General features: G+C 42.8%; 1 long non-coding RNA gene across 2 annotated transcripts; it reads left to right on the plus strand.

Annotated features, from left to right (window-relative positions):
• The first annotated feature begins 13,410 nt into the window (after window positions 1-13,410).
• LOC113485224 lies at window positions 13,411-25,348 on the plus strand. Of its 2 annotated transcripts, none has more exons than XR_003399381.1 (3): window positions 13,411-15,413; window positions 22,407-22,558; window positions 24,554-25,348. It is a non-coding gene; the product is annotated as an uncharacterized LOC113485224 (long non-coding RNA). The 2 variants fall into 2 exon arrangements; XR_003399382.1 differs by having other exon boundaries at window positions 24,571-25,348.
• Window positions 25,349-25,412: the final 64 nt, after the last annotated feature.

Here is a 25,412-nt window from a genome sequence, read left to right on the forward strand (position 1 = left end):
CAGCAAACCATGTTGTGCATATTTCTGTCATTGTTTTTCAAATTGAAATTACAAAGTAGTTTTGCATTTAAACAGGATCCCTCTGACCTGAGAGACAGTAAAATTTATGTTGAGGAGGGCACAGTAACTTGATGCTCTGACCTACCCTAAATAGCTGGAATTGTTTCACTTGGGCAGATTATATATTTATAACAACCTATTATGTCATCAGAATACTTCAGCAGAGATGCTGCAGCTCCAACTTACATGAATATTCTTTTGAAGGGCTAATCAGAAGAGATATCCCATCAAGATTACACGCTTTAAAAATACAGTTCTAGACAGCACTGTCCAAACTGGGCAGCAATAATTAACCAGTTCTAAATTAATCAGATCATATTGATCCTTGCTACTCACCAGTTCTCCATGATCTTGGTTCAGATTAAAGCTTAGGCTGGAGAGATTAATTTTGTGCTGGTGTTTGAAAATCAAAATCCTTTCTCCAGGTCATATAAAATTGATGCTCATGAAGTGCCTTACTTACTGAAAGCACTAGGATATACTTGAGGATTTCAGCTTAAGTATCTTCCTTAAGTATCTTCCCCAGGCCCTTCCTCCCTATGTGCCCATGTGTAGCTAACAAGCTATGTAAGAATATCTCATTTTCATTTAAGTAGTCTTTATGCTTCAGGGACCAGGTAGTGATCTCCTAAGTGTCCAGGAGATGAACCAAATAGATTTTGAAAATAAAACCAGCTCCATGTGCTTCAGTCAGGGAAGAAGGCAATGGCAGTGTATGGTGACTGCTGTGCTGAGCTACTCCTGCCTCTTTCCATTGAGCAAGATGACAGCTGAAATTTTGGTGGGCTGGAAGCTGAGGTTCAGGGACAACATACTGTATCACGAAACAGGAAGATTCAGTGCAACCTGTCTTGTTGGGTGAAGGTATAGGAGGTTGTAGAAACTGCATGTTGCACGTGGTACGTGCACGTACTTTCATGGTTGTTGAGATAAAATGTAGATTAAGAGAACAGATGACTTAGAAGAAAATAAAATATTTTTTAAATCAGAGGTGCTCCTCAATGCTTTTCAAGGGAAATGCCTGGTGATGCATTCCACAGTAGTATGGCAACTGTAGGCATTACTCTGTAGCTTCTGCTCTAGAAGAGATAAATGGAATGTGCTGAAGCAGTAGGGCAGGAAGGTGTATGCCAGCGCATCTGCATGCTAAGTATCATCTGATCTTTCCCTCTCATTTTGCAGTCAGTGTGTGAGGAAACGCCCCTTCAGTGGGAATTCTGTCTGGAGAAGGCACATATGCACTGAACTATGTTCATTTGTCTGTCTGCTCCGTTAAATGGGGCTAGAGCCATTGCTGTTTTGAATCTCTTTGCTTGGCTATTTGTACTTTCGGAAAACAAGGGGAGAAATAGCTTTAATGCTTGTTTCTTCTTTTCCTAGAGCCATGTTTCCATGACCAGATTTGCAATCCGAGTTCAGTGTGTTCCAGATTTCCTTTGATAACTTAGCAGAACAGCATGGTGCACAGTTTTACCTTTCCCTCTTTTTCCCTTTTAACAGTCTTTAGTGCCTCATTGTATGTTAGGAGCATGTCTCATTAGGATTAAAGTAACTTGGTCCCTCTGTCTGCTTTGGACATGCACATGGCACTTCCTGAACCTCAGCAATTCTCTTTCTGAAATTCTGCTAATGAAAAGCTGGTCATAGAAGGAGGTATTTTGTACTTGTAAATCCATGGCACAGGGAGGATATTACTGTATTTCTTCCCTTCTGCTGTCACTGAGGTCACTGTTCTGGCACAGAGTGAGACATGAACAGCTGCAGAAATCCAGTGATGGCCCTGCTATTGCTTTCTGGAGGGATGCATGTGGAAATAAATGTCAGGAAAAGGAAATTGCTAGCCATATTCTCTGTCCCAACCACTTGCTTGTGAGAAAGGGCTGGCAGGTGGCCCCCATTTCTTCCATGGAGGGTGCAATTATATATATATATATATATAAATATATATATAATTTTTTTTTCTTCTATATGCTAAGCCTCTGCTCAGACAAAACTGCCATAAAATACTTTCACACATGATTATTGACCCCATCCTCAAAGGTCTGACCTTTTCCCACTCCATGGTCCTGTGAAGGCTGCAAATTTTGAGGACTTCCTCCAGAAGCTGCACCCAGAAACCTTTTCTGCCCCTTTTGATAATGAGTGAAGGCTGCTTTACAAACCAGAACAGTGCGGAATAACCATCTGACTTGGCCCTGATGATGTCCTGTGGTCACTGTGCAGCTAAATGCATGTGCTAATGTTCATATTATGTTGAGGAGTCATGAATGTAAGGGACAGGCGTGGTTCATGACCTGAGAAACAGTATATACATGTGTGAGGGAATTTGTTACTGTGTGCACTCCCTGTGTGGGGCAGTGACTCTCTGGTAAACTTCTGTTGGAAAAATGGTCTTCAAAGAGCAGTTAAAAGCCAGCACGTTATGACAGGCTTCATGGAGAGGGTGAAGGTGACTGCCCATCACCAGCTGCTCTGATGGAAATGAGTCACAGCAGAAGGCTGGGGCCAGGAGGGACAGCACTTGCACAGTGCCTGTTGGCCACTGGAAAGACTGACTTTTCAGAGCTGTGTCTTTAGACCTTTACAATCCAAGTAAAGTGAAGAAATATATCATTGTGTACAGTTGTCATCTTTCCCTTCCGAGCACCAGCCAAAGAGTTTAAATGTAGCTAAACCACTGTATTTCCTCAGCATAAACACTCAAATACTCAAAGTAAATTCCTAGGTCCTGATATTACAGGAAAGAATTATAAACCAATTACACGGGGAATTTTATTCTCCATTGTAACACTGATAGGTTATGGGTCAATTAGGTGGTTTACCCCTGTAGGGACACATCCTCATTCTGCCATAAAATGTCTGAACTTGGCATACTAGCATTGGTTCTGTCCATCTTGCAAAACACCTCCGTTTTGTGGAAAAACTATTTGAATCATTCTGCCAAGGTGCCAGGTCTGTCATTTTTACTCTATTTTGTCTCTGTTTACTGCTGAGGACATTAGCAGGAATGCAGAGAGTTTCTTTCTGCTAAATAATCTTTCTTCATGCAGCCTTGTCCTCTTTGGTCTTCTCATCAGTCTTGAGATGTGCAGATGATGGTCATGGTGCAGCTGAGTCTGCAAGTAATTAGCCATTGAACAATGGTATCTTTGAGCCTTCAGAATAGCTTGACAGCACTGGTGCTGGGTCTGAGGAGCAGCAGCTATGGACTGTCCCCAAAGAAGTATATCTATAAAGCATGAGTGGTTGGAAATTGTAGGAACGTAAGATTAGCAATACCGGTACAGGCCATCTAGGACAGTACCCTGTCTCCAGTGGGGGCATTAAGCAGTTCTTCACACCCGGTGAAGAATAAGAATAGGTCAAACATGTTTCATCTTCCTCCATAACATTTTCTACTCTCTGAGTATATTCAACTCAGAATTTCCCAAGATTGATGGGATTCTCAGTAAGACACACTGGGTTTCTCTTGCAGCTGCTTATCCAATCTGTCCTTGAACATCAACAATTCTAGCATCATTCTGAACCAGGCACATTATCTTGTACAGCAAAACCTGTTATCCTCCACAGTGGTGCAAAACCACAGTTCCTCTAAAGCCTTTAGCTGTCATTTTTATTGATGAAATCTAAAAAAAGAGAAGAGAATTTGATTGAGACAGTTAATAAGTATAAAAGAGAAAATTTAGGGGGGAACCAGTTTTATAATTATGTCTTTAATATCCTGCACCACTTTAGCAATGCAAATTGCTTAGTGCATTTTAATTCTCTTGTTAAAATGGACTTTTCTACTCCTGCATGTTATTTATGTCAATATAAGCCAGAAAGGACATCCAGCCCAAGGGTTTTGTATCATCTTTGAACCTGCTTCTCCTCCTTTATCTCAAATTAGAATAATAATAATGTCACAGTCTTGAATAACATTGTATTTTTCTACTCTTATAAGCTACAGTCATCTTTTCGAGCCATAGGGAGACTGAAGCTAAAAGAGAAACAAAATCCAATCCCACTTTTCTGCTATGGTGATGTAAGACTTGAGGCAGATGGTTTTGGTATTCTGATGCCCAGTCTTTTTTATTTCCTGGCTGTGGCTCAGCATCCTGGAGTTGCTTACATTAAGTTGTGTACATTGAGCAAGCCTTTTCCTCAGAATGCCTGATTCTCCTTGTTGCTTCTCTCCCCATATTTTGATTACCTAACATATGAGTACAACAAGCATTGCAATAATTAGGACATCATATGGCATTCAGAAATTATTATGGAGCAATTCCAGAACTGATGGGATGGATAAGTAGTCTGAAAGAATAAAATAATCAATGCTACTGCTGTGAGCTGAAGGTCACTAAAGTCAGTGTACTCACATAAAAAATAAACACCAAGTGTATGTACATGCTGGACTTGGAGAACTTTTTTAGCTTTGTTTTCATTCAATGGCACCACAGGTTAGAACGCTGCATTGAACTCATTTACAGAGATGGATGCCCTTCATGGTATATTTCTCTGAAGATGATCTTTATTATATTTGGCTTCTCTCAGTTGGGCGAGAAGTTGTCTAATATTTGCCTGCCTAGTATTGTAATGCCATTTACTAGTTATAATGAGTATTTGGTGTTTTCAATTATTTAATGCTTCACTGAAAACACAACAGTCGTTGGAGGCATTAAGGGATTCTTAGTCAATCCACTAAATAATAAAAAGAAACAGAGAGCATGTATAAACTATGAGATTTTGCTGGCCTGGCTGTCAGCTGGGAATGTGAGAAAATCATACCCACTAGCCGTCATAGTCACGCTAGCAAAAGCTTTGAGACACATGCAAAAATGCAGATAATCAAAATGTTTGGGTAGTGTCTCTGGAGAAATATTATAGCTGGGCTTGGAGAAGAGTCTTCTGGTGATGTAAACTGCATGTCCTTTATGGGTGGTTGCTCATATACGCAGTGTCAAGAATTTTAGTGTAGACAACCCCATTTAGTATTTTCTCCCTGATAATATGTTTCCTTCCAAACTAAATACTTGAAAATTGTCTTTCAGACTAAATATCTGGCTTCATATTTTCACTAAACATTTTTAAATGATGTGGAATAGGCACGATGGAGGCCACAGAAGGAACAAGTTATGCAGGGAAGGTTAGTGCGTGACCTCCCAGGATGTCAGCTTCTCTACAAGAAGCCCCAGGACACCTTTTTCTTTGTTTCTACAGAGCAAATGCAAAGCAAGGAACCCCTTTCTTTCCTGAGGGCAAATCACTTCCAAGTACATCTGGGTGAGCATGAAGAATGAGGATATGAATACAGACAATTATGATGGAGCAGAGGCCTTGTAAATTTACACCCAAACTTACCCCCTGGTAACTCATTCATCTGCAGGTCTTGACAGGATGCATGTGAAATAGTGGGACAATAAAAGCTTTTGTTATGCTGAAAGATGTTAATAGCTGGCCTCAGGGTGAGCTGGGTTTCCAAGACAATCACAGACAACACAGATGACACAGAAACTCGGTAGTCTCAGGAGAATAAACACTCAAGCCTTTATTTTGTAAAATAAGAGAGACATGGGCTATCTCAGAGTGAGGCTTGTCTAAAGGTATAGATTTGACAGGATCTTATTTTTATGGAAAAGTACTTAGTGGGACAGCGGGGTACCTGAACTGTTGGTTACTCACATGGAAACAGCCATCAAACATAATGCTAGAGGACTATTCCTCAGCAGGTGAGGTCTAAAGAGGGCACTGGGTATCAGAGGGCACTGGGCATTGGCCCCTTCTGCACCTTTTGCAATGCAGTCTTCAGCCTGTCTGCCAGGCTGCAGCACCACGCTGGGAACAGAAGGAGATGCCCGACAAAGAAATATCACATATAACTACTTTGGTATCTTTTGGACGGTTAGATGGGTAGAGATGATTCAAAAAAGCTTGCTTAGAATTTAGTCTTTCAGAAAGGGAGTTCACAATACAGATCCGTCCTCATCAAGGAACTGCTACACAGTGAAGGTCCTTTTCTGCCTCCGTTCTGTCTCTTTTCACTGATTGTCTCTACACAATCTGCTGTCTCACAGGGAAGACACTATCGTAATCACAGAACTAGCTGGGAGCATATGTTCTTAGGGCTGTGGGTGTTTTCGGATAGTTCCTGACTCTAAATCTGGATCAGCTTGGTTTGTCTGAAAATAATGTCCCTTCCAAGGTGATGCTTTTGTGAAAAGACTTGGGAATAAACAACTAGAATGGATCCACTCCGATGTGCACAGGCAAACATACAAAGATGTTCTGAGTGTATTCCACTTAGTCTAAATGTAACTGTCTGAAAGCTGTTTTCTAATCTAAACAAGTGTATAGATTTGCTTTGTAGTTATAGCAATGGAATGACGCTTTCAGGAACTAATCCCATTTCTCCTGGACAATCATTTTAGGATGTGACAAATGGGCCTTGGGAAGTGTTTCTCTCTCCAGTGACTACAATAGAAACCAATATGTCTTGCAGGTCAGCTGCCTAACTAAGCTCAGTAGAGAAGAATCCCACCCAGATTTCAGCAGCACTGGCAGAAGGTTTGCTCCATGTTCCCTTATATACTTACAAGCTTAAAAAATCTTTCCAGAGCCTACACCACAGCTGTAAAGCACAAACCCCACAACTACTCTCTGCCAGAAGAAGAAAATAAAGGATCTCCTGAGGGAAAATGTGTAAAGGGTCATAAGAAATGCTTACTTGTGCTCAGTTGGACATATGACTAGTGGCAAAATGACAGGTGTGCAAACAAGAAACATGAACTTTCTAAGGCAGTGCTAGTTGTCATAGCTGAGACCCACTGATGTGATGAGGCAAACTGGTGACAACATATCAGAAAATCTGAAGGGATAAACACACTTCAGAAACGCCAGTCCCAAAAGTTGCACAAGTGACTAACAAATGTGCAACAGTACATATTTTGGTCTTGGCATCCATAAGTAGAGCCGTTTATTTATTTTAGCTTTCATGTTCTTGCCCTTCTGTCCTCAAGATAGCTTAGATCAAGTCACTTAAATCCGTGCTGAAACAAAATGTGCTTTTGTGATTAATACCTCATATTGACATGGTAATATAACTAAAAGTTCAGGTTGCTTCGGGGAAATCCAGTTGCATTCACTTTCTTGTCAGAGTAATGAGGTCTTTGTTTTGTGGTCGTAGAGTTAATGCATTTGATGCAGGTAGAATGATTTTCAAGTCATAGGGATGTCTTTGGAAAGAGACAAGAAGTAAAAGTTTTTTCTTTAATTTCTGGTTCTTATATACCCACATGACACACCATTATGGATTAAGTGTCCATAAAATGTTGATGCTTTGTAATTCCATATTATGATTGAGAGATAGCAAAACATTCCATGGCACAGCCCTAAGACCATTGTTCCTTTATAGTTACCCTGGATAGCACATGAAATTTTCTGTAACACAGGTTCAGAGAGCAGTTGAGTGCATATGTTCTTTGAATGTTGATCCCATTGATACATCATTAGTGACATTCACTTCAAGTGTTTGGGGTTTATGTACTTGGTGATTTTGGCTTCAGTTTTCCTTGTCTGATGACTATGAACAGAGGGAAAAGTTATTTGTAATGAAATATCAGAAATATCTTAGCTGATGTAGGGGTCAGAGAAAGCTTCCGCTCTCATTATCATTACGCTTTTTGTTCATACTGAGCATATTACATCACCATCACGTTATGTTGACTGATTCCTGATGGTGAGTTGCTGGGACTGACTGTTGCTGTTTTGGAAGAGAAGATATTCACATTTTTGGACAAAGCAGAGATGAAGCTGGATAAACATAAATGTACTGAGGGCTGATGTTTCAGATGAGGTGAAGGATTTCAGGAGATTCACTGAATGTTCCTTGTGCTTCAGTTCACCCAGAGGGAAAACTTAAGCAAAAAGTAGCAGTCACACTGAGAAACAGATGCCAGCTTTTGTAGCAGGGGAAGCAAAGGACAACAAATACAAAATGATGTGAGACAGAGAGCATCTAATGGGTGATGGACAGTTGCTTTGAGGATGGCCGAGCATGCTGTGTTTCTGAAGTAGCACTTAGTTTTGAGTGGTCTCTACCCATTACTGAGCAAAGTGAGCATGAGTTCTGCCATGCTCTGCCATCCACGGAGGAAGACATTATAATATTCAGCCATCTGAAACAGCAAACATGAGATGTATTACAAGATCATTGAGTTCTAGTCAGATTGTTGAATATGCAGCAATTTACACTGTAGAGTGAAGTGCTGCTGTATCCCTGTATATGAGCTGAGGGGAGGTAGGTCCCCGTGGCAAAACTGGGGGCCCTTTAGTTATTCCCCACCCTGAATCTCCACTCCCTCCTTCCCTGAGCACTCACTGTCAGATCTGAAGCAGTGAGAACTTTCCACTGGAGTTAGGAGAGGGATCAATCTCATTACAGACAGTAGGAGAATCATAGTAGGAACGGCAGAAGGAAGGGAGAAGGGTGCAAGGTGTGTGGATCCCATGAGTAGAGATTGACAGGTATCAACAGACTGCAGAATTTAAGATCATGGTACTGAGATTGATCTCACCTCATTTCAGGTATCTAATCATCTGTCCTGATTTAGATTTTTACTTTAGGGTAAGATGAATCACAGTCTAGAAACACCCTTTTTTCTCCACTGACTCCAGTCGGTGTCTGGTGCAGATGAAGTTCTCTGCACTGTAGCTGTGTCTGGTGAGCTGGATCTGGCCCCGTATGAGTGAGAGTAAATCTGCAAATCCCAGTTTGAGCATTTGAGTATTTCTTCCTCTTTCAGTGCAACCTGCCTGCACAGTCATTTCTACACTCCCAGCTGACTAATTATTACAAAAATTCTCTGTCATTGCTTTGCAACGGTCCATAGCTTAACTAATTTAAAAATGCAAATGAATGCTAAATTGCAGTTGAATCTGAACCATCTTCTTCTTTCTCTCTCTTCACTCTCTCTCTCTTTTTTTTTTTTTTTTTTTTTTTTTTTTTTTTTTTTTTTTGTCTGTGCTGGAAAAAGAAAGATACAGCAGACATTAAATGCTGATGGCGAAATCAATCTTTCAGATTTGAGGTAATTTTGAATTAAGTCTCAGTGCCAGGGATAGTGACATCACCAGAGCTGCTCAATTGATCCATGATTTGAGGAGAAACAGCTTGGACTTAATCCTCCCTTTGTCCTTACAGAGAGACAGAAATGTTGCAGTCTTCAGCTCTTTCCAGTGTTAAACTTCCGTACTCAGATGATCTCAAATGTTAGGAAGAGGCTTTCAGAAAGAACATAAGCAAATGCACGAGCTAAAACACATCCCTTTGTACTGCCACTGTGCTGATGTGTGGAGCTAGAGCTCGGGTTTGCAGTCATGTGTGAGTGAAGTGCCCAGGTGGTTGTGAAGAATCAGCTGAAGGGGTGTTATCTTTTTAGCCTCTGTAACTAGCTGGTTAACGCTAGTTAAGCTGTTGGTACATTCAGACACATCAAGGATGTCTCATCATCTCATGGTCCCCATCTATCTTTACCTACTGACATTAACTTTTCTATGAGATAATAACTTCTTTGAGGAAGAGGCTATGCCATAGCTACGTGTTTGAGGGGGACATGAACAATGTCTAGCACCATGATTTGTGGTCTTCAGCAGCAGGATCTGCTTAACAGTAATGACCATTCATAGACACTCTTGTTGCTTTCCTAATGCCAGCACTGCACTGTAGCTTCATCACTGAGATGGAGTGTACTCCAAGTACTCTTGAGAATTTAGAGAGCCACTGATAGGCTCAAAGTGAGATACTGAGACTGCTTCCCTCCATGGATGGCATATGGCATGAGAGTTTGATAATCCAAACCACTTACCGCTCTCTTGACCATGGATCCTCCTGTGGTGTAGCTGAGTTAGGTACCTAGAGGAGGATACCTGAAACTCCAGTCCCACTGTGTCCATTGGTTTTGTGCACTCCCATGACATTTGCTGGGCTGATGTCGATAAGAGGAAAACATGGTTCTTTGGAGTTGTGAACCGAATTGTCACCATAAGCAGATGCTCACAGACACACACTTCTCCTCTTACAGCTCACAGACCAGCACAACGTGTGGGAAGGACCGGCTATCAATTAGGATTCAAACATCACAATGATAGAGTCCTCCTAATCCTTCTACAAAGATGCGTGTGGTTAATCAAACGGTAATGACTCAGGCTCCGGGTAGTTTTATTTACCATGAGCTTAGTGACAAATCTCCTGGGACGTGTTCACCCGTTCAGGATGTGCAGCATGCTTCCAGCACTCCAAGGGCTGTTCTTGGCTGTACAGCAGGTGTAGCTGTTGCGTTGCCTAATGTGGCCTCTTGATAGCTGCTGAGAGGAAGAGGAGCCCTTGGACTTCTGTGCCGAAGAGCATTAACCATATTGGTCTGGGTGCAGACGTGCTTGTGAGAAATCACAAACCATTTTCTATGTGGAACAACTGCATTCAAAGAGGGCAAGAGGGGGAAAGGATAACACAAAAGATTTATTCTTTCCTGCATTTGCCTGGAGGGCGGTGGTTCTTCTACCCTGGGTTACCCCAGGGATTATAGCTAGATGTTACCTGTGCCAGCCTAAGGTTTGCTGGCTTTCTGTTTTCTGGGAGCATGTCAGCGCACATTTACAGAAACTATTGTCTTTTGTTTTAGTCATGCTCTATTTTCCTGTGTTCTTGAGGGAGAGGAGAGTAATTGCCGAAAAGCCTGGGTCTCTCTAGCAACAGGCTGGCAGTTTTTGTAGCCTAAGCAAGAACCTTTTTGACGTTTTCCTGTATATGCCTGTTGAAGCCCTCAGGAGAATTGCGGCAACTGGGGATCACCAGCACATAGTGAAGGCGTGGCCTTGTGAATTTTTCTAGACGCTCCTCTGACCTCGTGTGCAGATGTAAGGTGACAGAGGAGCTGTTATCCAGGCTGCAGAAGTTCCAATGGCCAGTCATGCTTGTTGTTGTAGAGATTTGCATTATCAGCGATGCTTTTGCAGGAGCCTTTATAGCCATATATGGCAGTCTTAATTTTGGATGCATATACAAGGTCTAATCCTGATTTTGATGACACTAGTGTAAAACTGAAATTTATTACTATATTCATTTCCAAGTAAGCTCTAGGCCGCAGTAATGAGAACAGAATCTGACCAAAGATGCCCTTCTGGGTGGAGGGACAAAATGTATTCTTTGCAGTGGAAGGGTATGAGGAGGAAAACCGTGTATCCTACCACAGTCCCTCAGTGTGTGGCCCAGAGTGCTGCAGGTCTGTGTGTGTTTTCTTCACGTGTGCTTATGTTTGTGCTTGTGAGAGACAGTCTGTCTCCATGAGTCACAACAACTTCTCACTACATGCACGGCTCTGTCTCTTCAGTCTAGATAGATATTTGTGCCTAAAGCTGCGTGCGAGTGGGCCTGTGTGGACCAAAACAACCCGCCAGCATGCACTGAATCCATCCCTTGAGCATAAAAGCTCATGTCCCTTATGCCTCAGGGTCTGTTTGGGGTTGAAAGACTGAAATAGATTCTCCTCTGTGGGCATGTGTCAGAATACCATAGGTATGTGTTTGCATAAACACACACACACACACACACACACACACATATATATATATATTTGTGTTTCCATATTATCTGAGGGTGTTTTTTCTGTGATTCTGGGCTAGTAGGCCCAAAAGCAGTACTGAAGATTAATTCCATTTAATTTTAACTATAAACAACATTGAGTCACAAGAGGTTTGCCATCAGTGTTGGAGGACATTAAGTATTTGGGGTTTTTTAGTTGCAAGATAATAATGTTCTGGTGTAAATGTTTTATAATTATCTCATGAATTATTCACAGTTAACTTGATAACCCAATGTTTTATGGGATATTGTCTCTAGAGAGCAAGGAGGGAGGGAAAATTTAAAAATAAATAAATGTGAAGACAGGACCCAACTGCAACAATGAGAAAGCACTGATTTATTTTCTGTCTGCACTGAAGGGTGGTTTCATTCTTTTATTTATACTTTTGTGGTGATGAGCCACAGTATGTGAGTAATTGGATGAGGTTATTTTCTATATATATAGAAGGAAAAGAAAAAGTGGGAAAGAAATCAAACTCCCTTCACTGTTTTTTAATCTGAAAGTGGTGCTTGAATTATTTCACCTATTGTTCTGCAGCTCAGAGGTTCTGTTATTGTTGATGCCATTTTCATCTGCTGAAGCATTAGTGAAAACCAGTGTGGATTATTCTTTATGCGTATTTCTGGGCCTTTTTAATGCCTTCCCCTTTCCTTCCCCTTCCCATTATCCTCTCCTTTTTCATCCTTATTTGCATTACATTTCTTTATTAATTCCCACCCCCACCCCCTTCAATTCCTGTCTCTCTTCCTCTGGGTTTGTCTTTTTTTCCCTCACTCCTCTCTGATTCTTTCACCACTTCTCATCTTTCCATGTTTTTTTCTGTCTTCACTTCCCTCTTTGTTCTCTCTATTGCTAACAGGATCTGAATGCTATCTGCTGAAGTTCATGAGCCTTAACCCAAATCAACTGAAGAAAGAATCAGACCCAAAGAAGAGTTCCTGCGATTTAATGAAACATGGTGACAGCTTCTGGAAGAAGTGTTGAAACTCACATCTGGACACCCAGTCTGAATGTCTGACAGCCTTGATAACCAAAATGATCTGGAAAGAAATGCAATAACTTCCATGCCATATCCCAGAGATCAATGGCACAAAACTCCTGAAGAAGTTTCCCAGATTGCCAGATATCTGTGAATCCAAATAGAAAAGAGCACATGGCACATGAGGCTTAACCCCAGGGTGAGCAAAGGCTGCCCTCGTGCCCAGAGAAAAAACTGATAGTTAATATGGGACTGAGACCTCCCGGGAGCTTCCAGGAGGAATGTCTCCTCTGTAGAAGACAAAAGCTTGGGACAAACTCCAAGGTCTTCTGTGGGCAGCGGGAAGGGATGAGGTTTATTGCACTGGAGTTTCCATAAAGAGTTTTCATCCATCAGGAATGCATGTACTTTTTCAGAGAAACTCAGGGATTCTGCAGAGCCTGAAGGATATGCTTATAAATTTAAAAGTGGCAATTTGAAGGGCAATTTGGAGGGTAGCTGGCAAGACAAGAGCTATTGTAGAAAGATGAATTCACAGGCAGGACTTTTTAGAGAATGAAAGAGTGATTTCACCAACACGCTTCATTCATTTATTTAAATTTATGCTATAAAATGAACAACAGAGGCAAGCCAAACCTTGCACTGATGATTTTTCTTTTTTTTTCCCCCAACCTTCTTTTATTTATTAAACTGCTTCATACACCTTTCAAAAGACTTTTGTGGGTTGGGTTTTTTTTTTGGCTCACTGTTTGTTATAGCTTCATCAGCCTTGAAATGGGAGCAGCAGGCAGCTTGATAAATGGATTGAAAAGCTGCTTCTGCCAGAATCAAACTAACAAAGCCCCCTCAATATCCATAAACCCTTTTGGTTTAGCATTTCTAAAACAAACACTATTTTCCTCAGAGCATCACTGAGGAGTGACACACCAGTATCCCTCAGTGTTTCAGGAAAGGGATTTCTTTATCCCGTTGTACCCAGGGCACAATTTTGTCACTAGGTCATGAACAGGACCTGCAGCATTGGAGAGCAAGGGCAGCTGCGGTATGGTAGAGGGAGAGAGAGAGAGAGAGAGAGAGTCCTAGGAAGGCTGGGCGAATCTTTGCTGGGCAAATCAATGGACTGAACAAGCCAAGATGTATGAAGTTGGGTCCTGCTCACAGAGACTAGCAGCTGCCCTCCTTCCATACAGCTATTTTTTACCTACATGCTTTCTAAACTCTGCCTTTCCTTCCAATCCTTCTTTAAATATGGACAGCTAAACATGTTAATGGTTCAAACCTTTTGTTTTCAGCATGCTTACTAGGTTCCACAGTTGGACTAGCCTGGCAATAAACTGAGGCTTAAGCTACTGTGATTTATTGATAGAGGTAAGTGGATCGGTTCCATCTGTGAAGTATGAAATGTTCATAAGAAAATAAAGACCCCATAAGAAAGTGGTAATGGACCATCAGTTGCAAAGCTCTCAAACAGCCAGGTGAAGATATGTTATGTTTCCTGCTGTAATAAATATCACAGACATTACAGCAAAATATGAGAGGGGAAAAACAAAACAAAACAAAACAAACAAACACCAAAACAACAAAAAGAACCCTAAAACACAAAAAGGAATGAAAATGTCTGACTTCTGAGAGGAGGAAGGACCAGTGGTGAATCCTGAGGGCAAAATGACACTAACCTTGTTTCATCCCTACATGCAAAGCTGATTAATATGCAAAGCAAAGGATGCAAGGGTCCCCTTGACCTAAGCACATTGGTATGTAATTTGCCAGTATAGGTCATACTGAGCACAGTTCATCCTGTGCTCCTAACATTTTGCAATATGCAGCAAGATGGCAGCACCCGAAGGCTGCTGCAGGGATGTCTGATACAAAAATGGGCTCTGCCAAAAGCAGCAGTTGTCTTGTCTCTGTTCCTACCCCATTGCTTGCCTGGTTTCTGACTGTCTGTGTCATCACTGGGCTGCCAAGCTCCTGGGCTAGTTAGGGTCACATCTTCCAAGTAATGACTCCAGTGCCATGGCCATACTGTGGGCTTGTTTCCAAATTATGGAGAGCCAATTTTACTGAGTTATTGCAGTGGCCCCACCCTGTCTCCTTTTTCCATCTGTTCCAGTCCCTTTTAAGAACTGTCTGGCTTCAGAAAAAACTTTGCTGTTCCTTGAGGCAGGAGGTGAGTACCGGCGGAGAAGGACAGAGAGATGGAGACTGCCTTTCTCTTGCTGGAAAGATGTGACGTGCACAAGGACATGCAGACAGGAATACTGGTGGGAATAAGAGGTAAGAGATCAGAGGTGCCTTGACCTGTGGGATTCTCTGGTTTAGAGTGTATAATTGCCGTTTATTTAACACCAAAGGATAACTGATCATTCATAGGAATGAAGCCAACGGTGGGGACCCGTAGTTCTATTGTTGTGGTAGAAAAATAGCAGAACATGATCGGCTCTTTATCTATTACAGCAAAGCAGAGGAAATAGATACTTAAGGTTTCTTGTAGAAGGGGCCAGCAGAGGGTTTATTCAATGCTGGCTGTCATTTGAGTCTGGAGCATCAGTGAATTTGTGTGAATGATACGTATCCTGCACTTCAGATGTGGCCTGACTGGAGGCAGAGCATAGGACACGTCTGCCATCCTTGATCTAGAGAGAAAAATTAAGTCACAATGAAGGTGAAATAAGGAATACCTGGGCCTACAGACTGAAGTGTGGAATAGTAACCTGAGAAGATCGCAACTGAGCACTTCAATCTCCATTTTCTATGTAAGTCATACTGATGCGTATTTTTTATATAGATGTGTAAGTTGCCAAGAGCTGACTTCACTTGGCAGAGTCAGAGTGGAGTTTGCACTGGCACCTGTGGGATCCTGCATAAAATCACAGATTTTTTTTCTTCAGGGGAAAAACCCCTGTTTTATCAAAATGTTTAGCTGAAGGATATTGTTTCCCATCAATACTTGTTGAGCCCCTCTTGGAGAGTCTCATAGGCGGAGTGGTAGGAGGTAGGATTCAATGTAGAAAAACTGAATTATTGGCACACTGGCAAGGAATTTGGCTCTGATTTAGTGTATCTGGACTTCTACTTGTGTTGGTCATGCATCAATATCCTGATCTCTCATCCAAAGGGTGCAATCTGTAAATAATTAATGATGCCACTCCCCTGTGAAACAAAACCAAAAGACTAAGAATTGCCCTGAAACAAGCATATTTTTCAGGTCAGCTTGGATGAGCAGGCCCAGCCTGACTCACCAGCTATGTGGTGCCACCACACACATTTGCTTGGACCTGTGGAGCATCCTGGTTTTCTGTGATCCTGCACTCTGCTGATTGAACAGCATCTCCCTTGCTAAGCTTCTTCAGCAACAGACCCCTGGATACTTTTGAGCAAGGAAAAAAAGAAATAAAACCATGAAAAATCTCTAAATCATAAATCAACACTGAGGGAACTGGAACAGATTCTCTCTTGGGGCATCTTGTGCACTGCACACGCCGGCCTAGAGCCCAGGGCTGCTGGACACCACAGAGCACCCCACTACCTGGCTCCCCACACAGGTTTTCATGGCACAAGACTGACCTCCAGTGGACACTGACTAGTGTCGTTGGTCTGTAAGTCTGGGGAAGATGCGTACAAATGATCTTCAGAGGCCACACGTTCAGATTTCAGGGCAGATATTTGCTCCTTGGCTTCTTCAGGCCTTTTTGGTCTAAAAACAGACCTTAGGAACAGTCTCCTGCTGAGATGATAGATGCAACGTGGTTACACTGAGATAGGTAACTCTGAAAATGTCTTAGTGAAGCAGGGAGGAATTATCCTACCTATGACCTGTCTCCCTACAGAGCAGAGAGGGACACAGCAAAGTGATGACAAGCAAGGGGCAACAGAGAAAGGGAAGAGCCTGAAGCTTTTGGGGCAGAAAGAGTTTAATTCTGAATGAGAGTCTATCCAGGACTAAGGGCAAGGACCTGACTGCAGTTCAGGTGGTATAGTCTCCTCACAGTATTTTGTGGTGTTCCCATAAACTGCATTGCTCAGTCAGCAGAGCCTCAGGAAGGCTTGTTTTCCAGCTGCACTGCTACCAGGGTTTAAGTTAGTTAACTCAAGTATATGTGCATGATTTGCAACTCTACCTTTGTAGGATGAGGGGACACATTCCAGTTTAACCTGTGGTACCACTTTCCAGGGTAGCAAAGAGCTGGACAGAAGTGCTTATCTAAATGAGGAGGAACCATCTTGCATAAAGAATCAGCAGAGTTCTCCTTTCCCAGAGACCTTTCCCAGGTGTCATCTTCTAACAGTAGAACTACAGCTCTCTGATTCCTCTTATAACTGCCACAAAACCCTCCCTGCCTTTTATGTCTCTGGTGGGAGGTTTTTTCTCCCTTCTCTACACCGTTAAATGGCTTCATAGTATTTCACATGCCCTCAACACAAGTCTGTTGGTTTCTATGTCACAGCTCTTCCCTCACTGTATGAATTCAGATCTCTCTTCATTCTTCTCAAAGCAGCATCCTGTTCCTACCAGTGAGGAATCACTGACACCATGACAAAATTTGATACACTTAGGAAGAGTTGCCCTGGCTGGGTAATAGTTATTTGAGCTCCAGCAGAAAGAAGAAAAAAATTTCTTCTGCCAGTGGAGAACTTTAGTGAACGGTAAGCTACAGCAGTGCAACCTTACCTACTAGAAGGTGGGAAGCCCATCAACTGCTGGAGATAGATCCTGCTCCTTTTTTTCCCAAGAAAAGCTGTTATCACCAGCTAGGGAGAGGGTGAGGTATGAGGGGCTGCCCTGCATTTAGTCCACTTAGTGTGTTTTTATCTCGGAGGGAGATTTTTGAGGCGAGAGCTGTCATCAGTATATGGGTTTTAGGCAACCAGAGCTGCATTAATCAAGAGAGATCTTTGTCCTACCAAATGTACCAGTAATAGGAGGTCAGCCTGGACTGAGTACATCCAGTGTTCATACCCACTATGAGTCGGGTTTAGCTCAGATTTGCAGCCATGGCAGATTCCAATAGGCACAGACTTTGAACCCAGGCACTTTCCACCTATCTGAATATGGTGGAAAGATCTCAGTGCCCTTGGCATCTGCAGGAGAGAAGCGTTCACCTGTCAGTTTACAGAGATGTCTACTATGGAGCTCAGTGGTTGTGATGAACTTGAGTAGGCTGTAAAACGGATAGCTGAAATGCCTCACTTAAAAGCAGCTCAGAGGAACAGCAGAAGCTCCGAGCAATTGAGAGAGGTCTCTGGAGGGAGCAGGACAGACACAGCTGGGCTGCCCTTCCCAGAGCCTACTTAACATAGACCAAGGCCCTCATTTACTATTGACTGGAGGGATGTTTTACAAGTGCCCCTTCTAGTGTAGAGACATATGAAATCTGTCTGTAATTAAGTTAATTTGGAGTTGAACATGGACAAAGATAATGAGCTGGAAATAACAGAAGAAAAGTAAGAAAGAGGAGAAGAAGTTGCTAAGAAACAGATCTATTGCACTAAATTCCTGCCCCCCCAATCAAATAAACCATTTTTAGGATGGTTGAGTGATGGGGCAGACAGAGGACAGGCAGGGAAATGACTGCAGTATCAAGAGTTCTAAAGAATGAAGGAGTTAGGAGAATGATGACTTGGAGAACCAAGAAAGCCAAAAAGAGAGAGGAAAGTGTTTTCTTTTGCAGGTGGCAACTGTGGCCAGTACAGTGGCAGAGCAGTGGCTTTGGGATCAGCAGGGTGATGTCCTGTGCCTGACTTGCATTCCTGGTCTGAGGGAACCCTTTTAGTGCTCTGAGACTCCCCTGGGAAGTGCTCTGGGACTGGCTACCACTATGTCTTCTTATCAAAGATCAGCAAATAGCCCCTCTCGAAGCACAAGGCTTTTACCTTCTCCAGTATCTGACTCTGGTGAGAGCTCTCACTGCAGTCAAGCGCCGGAGTGAAGACTTAAGACTGTTTCTCCACGGCTTTTAGAAATGATATAAAAAGTAGCACGTTCAATCCAAAAGGAGGATGGAAAACAGGTCTGCAGAAAGGACCAGAATACTTAACAGTCAGCAAAGCATAAGTAAATAGGCAAGTTATGATCAATGAGTTTGTTTGAATTTGACAGAGCTTTCCTGCAAATATAGGGGGGGAGGAGGGTGAAGCATTCCCCGTCAGTGTAAGATGTAATAAAGGACCTGCTATTTTCTGATTCTCACTCTCTGTGAAAATTGAAAAGGTTAGCCAGGTAATTGAAATCGGGACTGGAATACAAATACGACGTGAAAACCCTACAGCTGGCAAATAAAGTTGCAGGGAAAAGACTCAATCCTCAGTGGAATTTCTCAGCAGTGAAAAGACAAGGGTGGATGGGGAGGAGAGATGATTCTTCGCTATACCTGTTCCTTATGGGAGGGGAGAGAGGGGAAGAAATGAGACCTGAAGCAGCCAGACTGAGGCTAATGTATGAGTGCTCCTTGTTGTCAGTGCGAGAGACACAGTAAAAAAGTGGAGAGTGCTGAGGCTGGATCATGTGTGGCAGTCATTGCTGCCTCTTGGAGTAACGTAGCAGGTTTACTGGGAATTGGGAGGTTGCCATGAGTCCCAGCTCTGGGACTGTTTCTTGTTATATGCAGAAAGAGAGAGCTCCACACAACTCGGCTCCTTGTCTGGGGGCTGAGATACATAAGCAAACTAGATGCAAGTGGACTGATGTCAACTGCCTCTTCATCTTCATTGTATGCAGGAACACAAACTGATTTGCATTACTTTAGGCTGAGAGCATGGAAATAGATGGGTACTGTGAACCAGCTAAGGAACGGTCCTTGTTACCCCACCGTGTGCTCTGTGTGTCTCAGTCCCAGTGGAGGGTCCTGTCTTCGCTACTGTAATGTAAATTTTTATGCGTTGCTGTGTCTGTGGTCTGTTTTTCTGCAGGAGCAGGTAACTTGAGCTGGGAGGAAACAGTGGTGCAGGGCTTGGGGGAAGCTGGGGTTTGTGGTATTAACCAGGTTCATTCACATTCAGAAAACCCCTCTGCGTGTAGTATTCCCCTAGCACCAAGCCAGCTCACAGAAACTCCAGTCTGTACGTGGTTAAATAAACAATATCTATACCTCCAAGTTCCTGTGTTAGTGTTTTATTTCCTTCCTCATGGAAAAGCTGGGGAGTTCTATTTCCCCAAACTGTGATGCTTGTCGTTGTTTTGCTGCAGTTGCTCAGTGCTGCCCAACCCACCTGCACTGCAGTCACAGCAGCATGAAAATACTTCCCTTTGGAGCCCTTCCATTGAGTTTAGGCAGCTATTTAGCACATTCTGTGGCAGGACAAATATCTTTCCTGCCCTCACCAGCTCCTGTAGAAGTAAGGGAAGGTAAACCGCAAGCTTGTAAACAAATGCTGCCAACCCCACAAGTGGCAGAGCTTTGTCTGAATTTCCCCAGCTTGTGAGAGCATTGTCCAGGTGTCGCAGAGGCACCAGCCCCAGAACAAAATGGTAGGTGAGCCCCTGAGGATGCTGTTCTCCAAGTGTTTTGTGGTGAGTTATAGTTGTTAGCTATTTGTGTTGCTCACTTGGAGCATGATGTTCCTACTGAGTCATTTCTAAAGGGGGGGTCTCCTGGGTTCTAAAGAAATGAAGGAATTGAAAGGGACTGACAAACATACCTGCTCTGCAACAAAGAACAGACAGTATTTCAAGACGACCTGTACCTAGCTACCTAGCTTTGTTTTTCAGTTGTAGAAGATATGCATAAAAAGTACCTGTAAAACACCTAAGGTAGATGACTGAAATAGGTCAGATAAATTGATTTTAGCACAGCTTTTTTTCCCCCCTTCAGCTATAAAAGGAAGCTAGATTTCCTCTGATGGAGCTCTTCATGTTGTAGACATTTGGGTCTAAGGGTCTTTTGAAAAACCCACTCCTAGTCAAAAAAAGCAGACAAAAGCCTTTTCCTCTGAGAAGGAACTTTACTGCATTTCACAACATAGCATAAGCTGAAAGTTATTTGGGCTTTTACAATAGACTTCTGTATTTCATTCATGAATTGGCTATCCTAGTGGGAAGCAAATTATTCCAACAGCTCCCATACTCCTAAAATTAAATCTTCTTTAAAAATTACGTGGATTTAAGATAATTTGCCTTTAAAACAACAGCTGCAACTTTTCACAAAGTCTACACAGTAACAGAAGGTCTTTTACTTCTGGTGGCAAGTGAGCTTAGCTCTGCCTCTGTGTCTGGGGTGTGACCAAAGCAGGCTGTTGACTAGCCAAAATGTGAAATGGAAAGAAGTGTGGAAGAAAATCAGCAGCCTCCAGGTGAGGTACTTACATTACGGCCCATGCTTATTTTACACATGGCAAATTACTTTTTTGAAGTCAGGGAAACCAGCCCTGAACCATGCGCAAGACGGTCACTGTCTTTTGGTGCATGAGCCCTTATGGCTTGTGATCTAACCTAACAACTTCAGAAGTGTTTATTTCCCTGAGCAGGGAGATCTGCAAGGCCCAGACTGGGCAATTCTCTGCTGTTTCTTTTTAAACTCTTTTATCCCCCAGCTCATTCTGAAGAACGTTTGCCACCATTGCATCAGCTTGGACCAAATTTAAAAACCAGCATTTAATCCTTGCAAGAGTTCCTGGTTGTTTGATTTCTTGTCCTTTCCCCTTATTATTCCACAGCTTATTATAGAAAGAAGTCCAGATTATTATTCTGTTTTAATTACCATATTTTTCCTTACTTTAATATCCATTTGATATGGAAATGCTACAGCTCAGCAATTTGCTATAGATTTGTTAGTCTGTAGAACAAGAAACCTCAGTGGGGAAAAACCTAGCAAGTATCATAATGAACAGCAGAGAAAATGAGGCAAAAGACTGCAGGAAAACAGGGAGGGAGAGCAGATGTGGCTGTTACGCAGACTGGGAAGCAGCACTTTTTGCTTTGGGATCTTCTCCTGGTTATGACAACCCGTGCTGCCCAGTTTTTAACCTCCTCCCCTGAAGAAGCACTCTTGCACAGCACTTGGATGCAACAAACCACACTGGGGTTAGTGCTGTATTTTCATGCATATATACCAGCTGAGTTAATCTGCTTTTTTTTTTTTTTTTTTTTTTTTTTTTTTTTTTTAAAAAAAAAAAAAAAGTACTGTGATGTGTAGTAAGTCCTTAGTGTACTGCACTTGGTGTTGGCTGAATATCCAGGGAATCTCCATCTTCTGCTATTCATGTGACATAAGAAGGAGAAACAGAAAACACAAAGGTTGCTGGAGGATGGACCAGACATAGGAAGAGACACTCTAATATATTTATTTTCATGTTACACACAGATACATATAACCAGCTCTGCAGCTAAGTGTATGTTTAATTTTGCTGATAAGCCATGGTTTAAACACTTCAAAACACAGCACTGTCCAAAACTTCATCATATAAACGTAACAGAATTGTCCACTTGCTGTCATGATGTTTTTTCCAATACTTACCCTGGGATTAGATCTGAGTATCACTCATTGGCAATGCAAACAATTCTTCTCTCCTTTAAGTGCTTCCTTGCAGCACATTTCAAACTGTCCGTGTTCTGTTCACAGTGCTGGGGCATTGCCCCTGCTCTCCACACATTCTGCTCACACACTTGCATGTTTCCCAGAAGGAAACAGAAGCAGAGAAATAAATCAATAGACAGTTCTGTCTAGGAAGTCATGCTTGATTTCAAATGAATATATTTTTATCACACGAGACCACTTTGGGGGAAAATGAGCTGTTCTGTTTTCTTGCAACAGGAGTTTTTCTCAGCCGGTTGCCAACGTTTTTCAGCGCTTGGCTATGAAAGCTGCTAAATGTACAAATAAAGGAATATCATTGGCTCTCATGACATCTCTATTCATCTTCCTTGTATTTTCATGTTTGGATCCAGCTCCCAACATTCAGCCAGGTAAATATCAGAGCAGAGGGATAAATAACTCAAGCACTGACCTTTTGGGAAGAAAAGCATCCAGTGGACAGTGACTACTTTCTGGCGATTCCTCCTCAGGAACGAGGGGGTCCTGAGCTGGGCTGTCACAGGGAACTTAACTCAGAGTACCCAACCTCAAGCCAGCCCACATTTGTTTCACTGCATTTATTTTATTTTTAACAGAATTTAGAAGAATTTTGACATGTCTCCCCCGATAACACTTTCACAAAAGGTATGACTTGGTGCAAGAATAAATTTTTTCAGCTTTGCTTTTGATGTTTGACCAAAAAAAGCCCAGTAATTTTTGGTTATGAGTGCCACTTCTTTTGACTGATGCCAAATTAGATGTGAGAAAAACTGCTCTTAAGACAAAAAATTTTGTTAGTTCAGAACTGGAGACTAGTTCCTGGTCATTCCTGGTCACTATTTCTCTTCTAAAATTTCCCCATCCATGCATACTTTTTCCCTCCACCACTTTGCCTTCCTCAGAAAACACTTTGTCTTCCCTAGGAACAAAAATTTGGCCATTTTGTTTAAGATCACACAAAATCTTCAGCCTACAGCTTCACACCCCAACCTTGAGTGCAAGTCTGTGTGCTCATCTGCAAGCCAAGAGATGCATTGAACAACTCCAGCTTTGCTGCCAAGGTTGCAATTCTCTCATGAAGGGAGGAGAAGAGAGCGACATCACCCATGGATGGCTCTGTCTGCACCAGCACAAGATGCTGTCTGATCCTAACTGTATAAAATGCATTCAAAGAACCACAAAACCATGCAGAGGGGTGTCTCCATCATACGGTGGATGTGTGAGTGTGTCAAACTAACCGTATGACCTTCTTCCATTGGCACACAGCTGGGATAAAGAGGGTAACCCCCTGAGCTCAGTTAGGGAGTTGCACAAGTGAGGCACAAGGTGAGGGAAGAAATCTCTGCCCGGGCAGTGCCCAGCCCTTAGCTGGGACACAGAGCTCAGTGTCCTACACAGGGTGCGAGAGCAGGGACCTGAGCAGCTCGCAGACAGCAAGTCATTACCGGCACAGCTAATCCGGAGGGAAAACATACTTTAATGTCTGCTGGAGGGAAAAACAAGAACAAACCTGGTTAGGAATGTGTCACTGATAAATCTCAAGTGACCACTTGGGGGTGGCAAAGTATTTCAGTTGTGTCTTCAGGGATCAGGAATTGCCTTTTCTCTCCAGGGCCTTGTGTGTATCTGTTGCTCTCCTCATGGCTTTTTTCTCAGTGTTGCAGCTGGTAAAATGTGTCTGGCAAAAAAACATGGGCTGAAATTCCCCTTGTGCTGCAGTAAAGGGTGACTCCCCAGCTGTCATGAGCCCCCCTGGTCTTGCCTCGCCTACGAGTCCCACAGCAAGAGGCAAACCAGAAGACTTTGGGAACGACAAGGTAAAAGCCCATTGTAGCAGGAATATAACCCCTTCCTCCTATGGTGGGAAACGTCATCTGGATCCCCAGTGACCAGACTGGAATAAGCTTTTATGCACACAGTATCTCATCTTTCAGGAACCAACATTCTTATTCACTATGGCAGCTCTGTGTACTCTGACTATGTAAGTCCCAGGCCCTTGATGACACACACTGGGTGATTTTCTGTGGCAGCGTGTGCCAAGCCTGAGCCCCATGTGGTAGCTAAACCCAGCCCTGCGTCGTGAGGCACAAGGGAGGCAGTTCTCTGAAACACAAGTGGGCTTTGAAACCTGGGACACAGAGATATATAAAATTCTCTGACATGTAATGGATTCACTCTGTTCTCCCTTTACAAAACTCCGTAGGGTCCAGACCTTGCAGATGGGCTCAGGAACTCATCAACTTGGATGTAAGTGTGCTGTCTTCAGGATCCATTTGCATGACTGGGATGTGGGACATTTTCCCAGACCTTATATTGTTGTTTGTGCCAAAATCTGAATTCAGCAGATGCAAATTCACTGAGAAAGTCTCTTTTTCATTGCCTATCAGCTTCTTCGATCCTGCAGGTTTCTCTCAATTCCATTGTGAATAGTTTCCAGCCTCGTTCCTGGTGGTTGCTAACACCATGTAGGTCTCTGACTTCTGCAGTCCACCTGGTATGGGCAGGTGTGAAGTCTACTGAAGTATGATCGCAGGGCTTCACTGGCAGAGACAACACGTAAGTATCTGAAGTTCAAGCAATGGCAAAAAGCTGTTGCAAGCTGCAGGACATGGGGAATAGCAGAGACCTACCACAGTCCATTTGTACATGGTCAGGCTCAGTCCAGGCAGATGGACAAAAGTGAAACTGTCCAATTCAAAGGGTAAGCCTGCAAAGACTGCAAACACTCCACATTCTATGGGCAGATATCCCCTACTTAGCTGAGTTTGGGGCAAGGGTGTCACACCAGAAACATCCTCAGCTCCCAGCAGTGGCTATTTCCCAGGTGTTGTAGATGGATTTGTGGCATGCACGTGCCATTTCAGCACTGTGTAGATATTGTCAGACATTAGTATGAGGAGATATGGAGTAATGTTGGGACTTGTTAAAAATCACTCACTAAGGGGTAGGTTTTTTGACAAAGTGACTCAAGGCATTAATCAGTACCCCCACTCAAATCTTCACCTAGCTCAGAAAGCAAGTTTGCTTTTCATAATTATCGGATCCCTAGTTCTTCTGACCCAGAAAAATAGCTACTGCTGGTGTCTGATGTCCATTAGCCCAGCTCAGAGCTGCTCTTGTTCACGCCTACTTGCTTATGTTGCCAAGAGAGGCCTGAGAAGATTGCAGGGGAGAGAAGTGAGACTGGATTGCCTAAAGCTAGAAGTGGGTAGACAAAGCTTGTGCAACAAGTTGCCCTATTTCAAA

This window comes from Athene cunicularia (assembly GCF_003259725.1).
Source record: "Athene cunicularia isolate RWA chromosome 13 unlocalized genomic scaffold, athCun1 chr13_part1, whole genome shotgun sequence".
Lineage (NCBI taxonomy): Eukaryota > Metazoa > Chordata > Aves > Strigiformes > Strigidae > Athene > Athene cunicularia.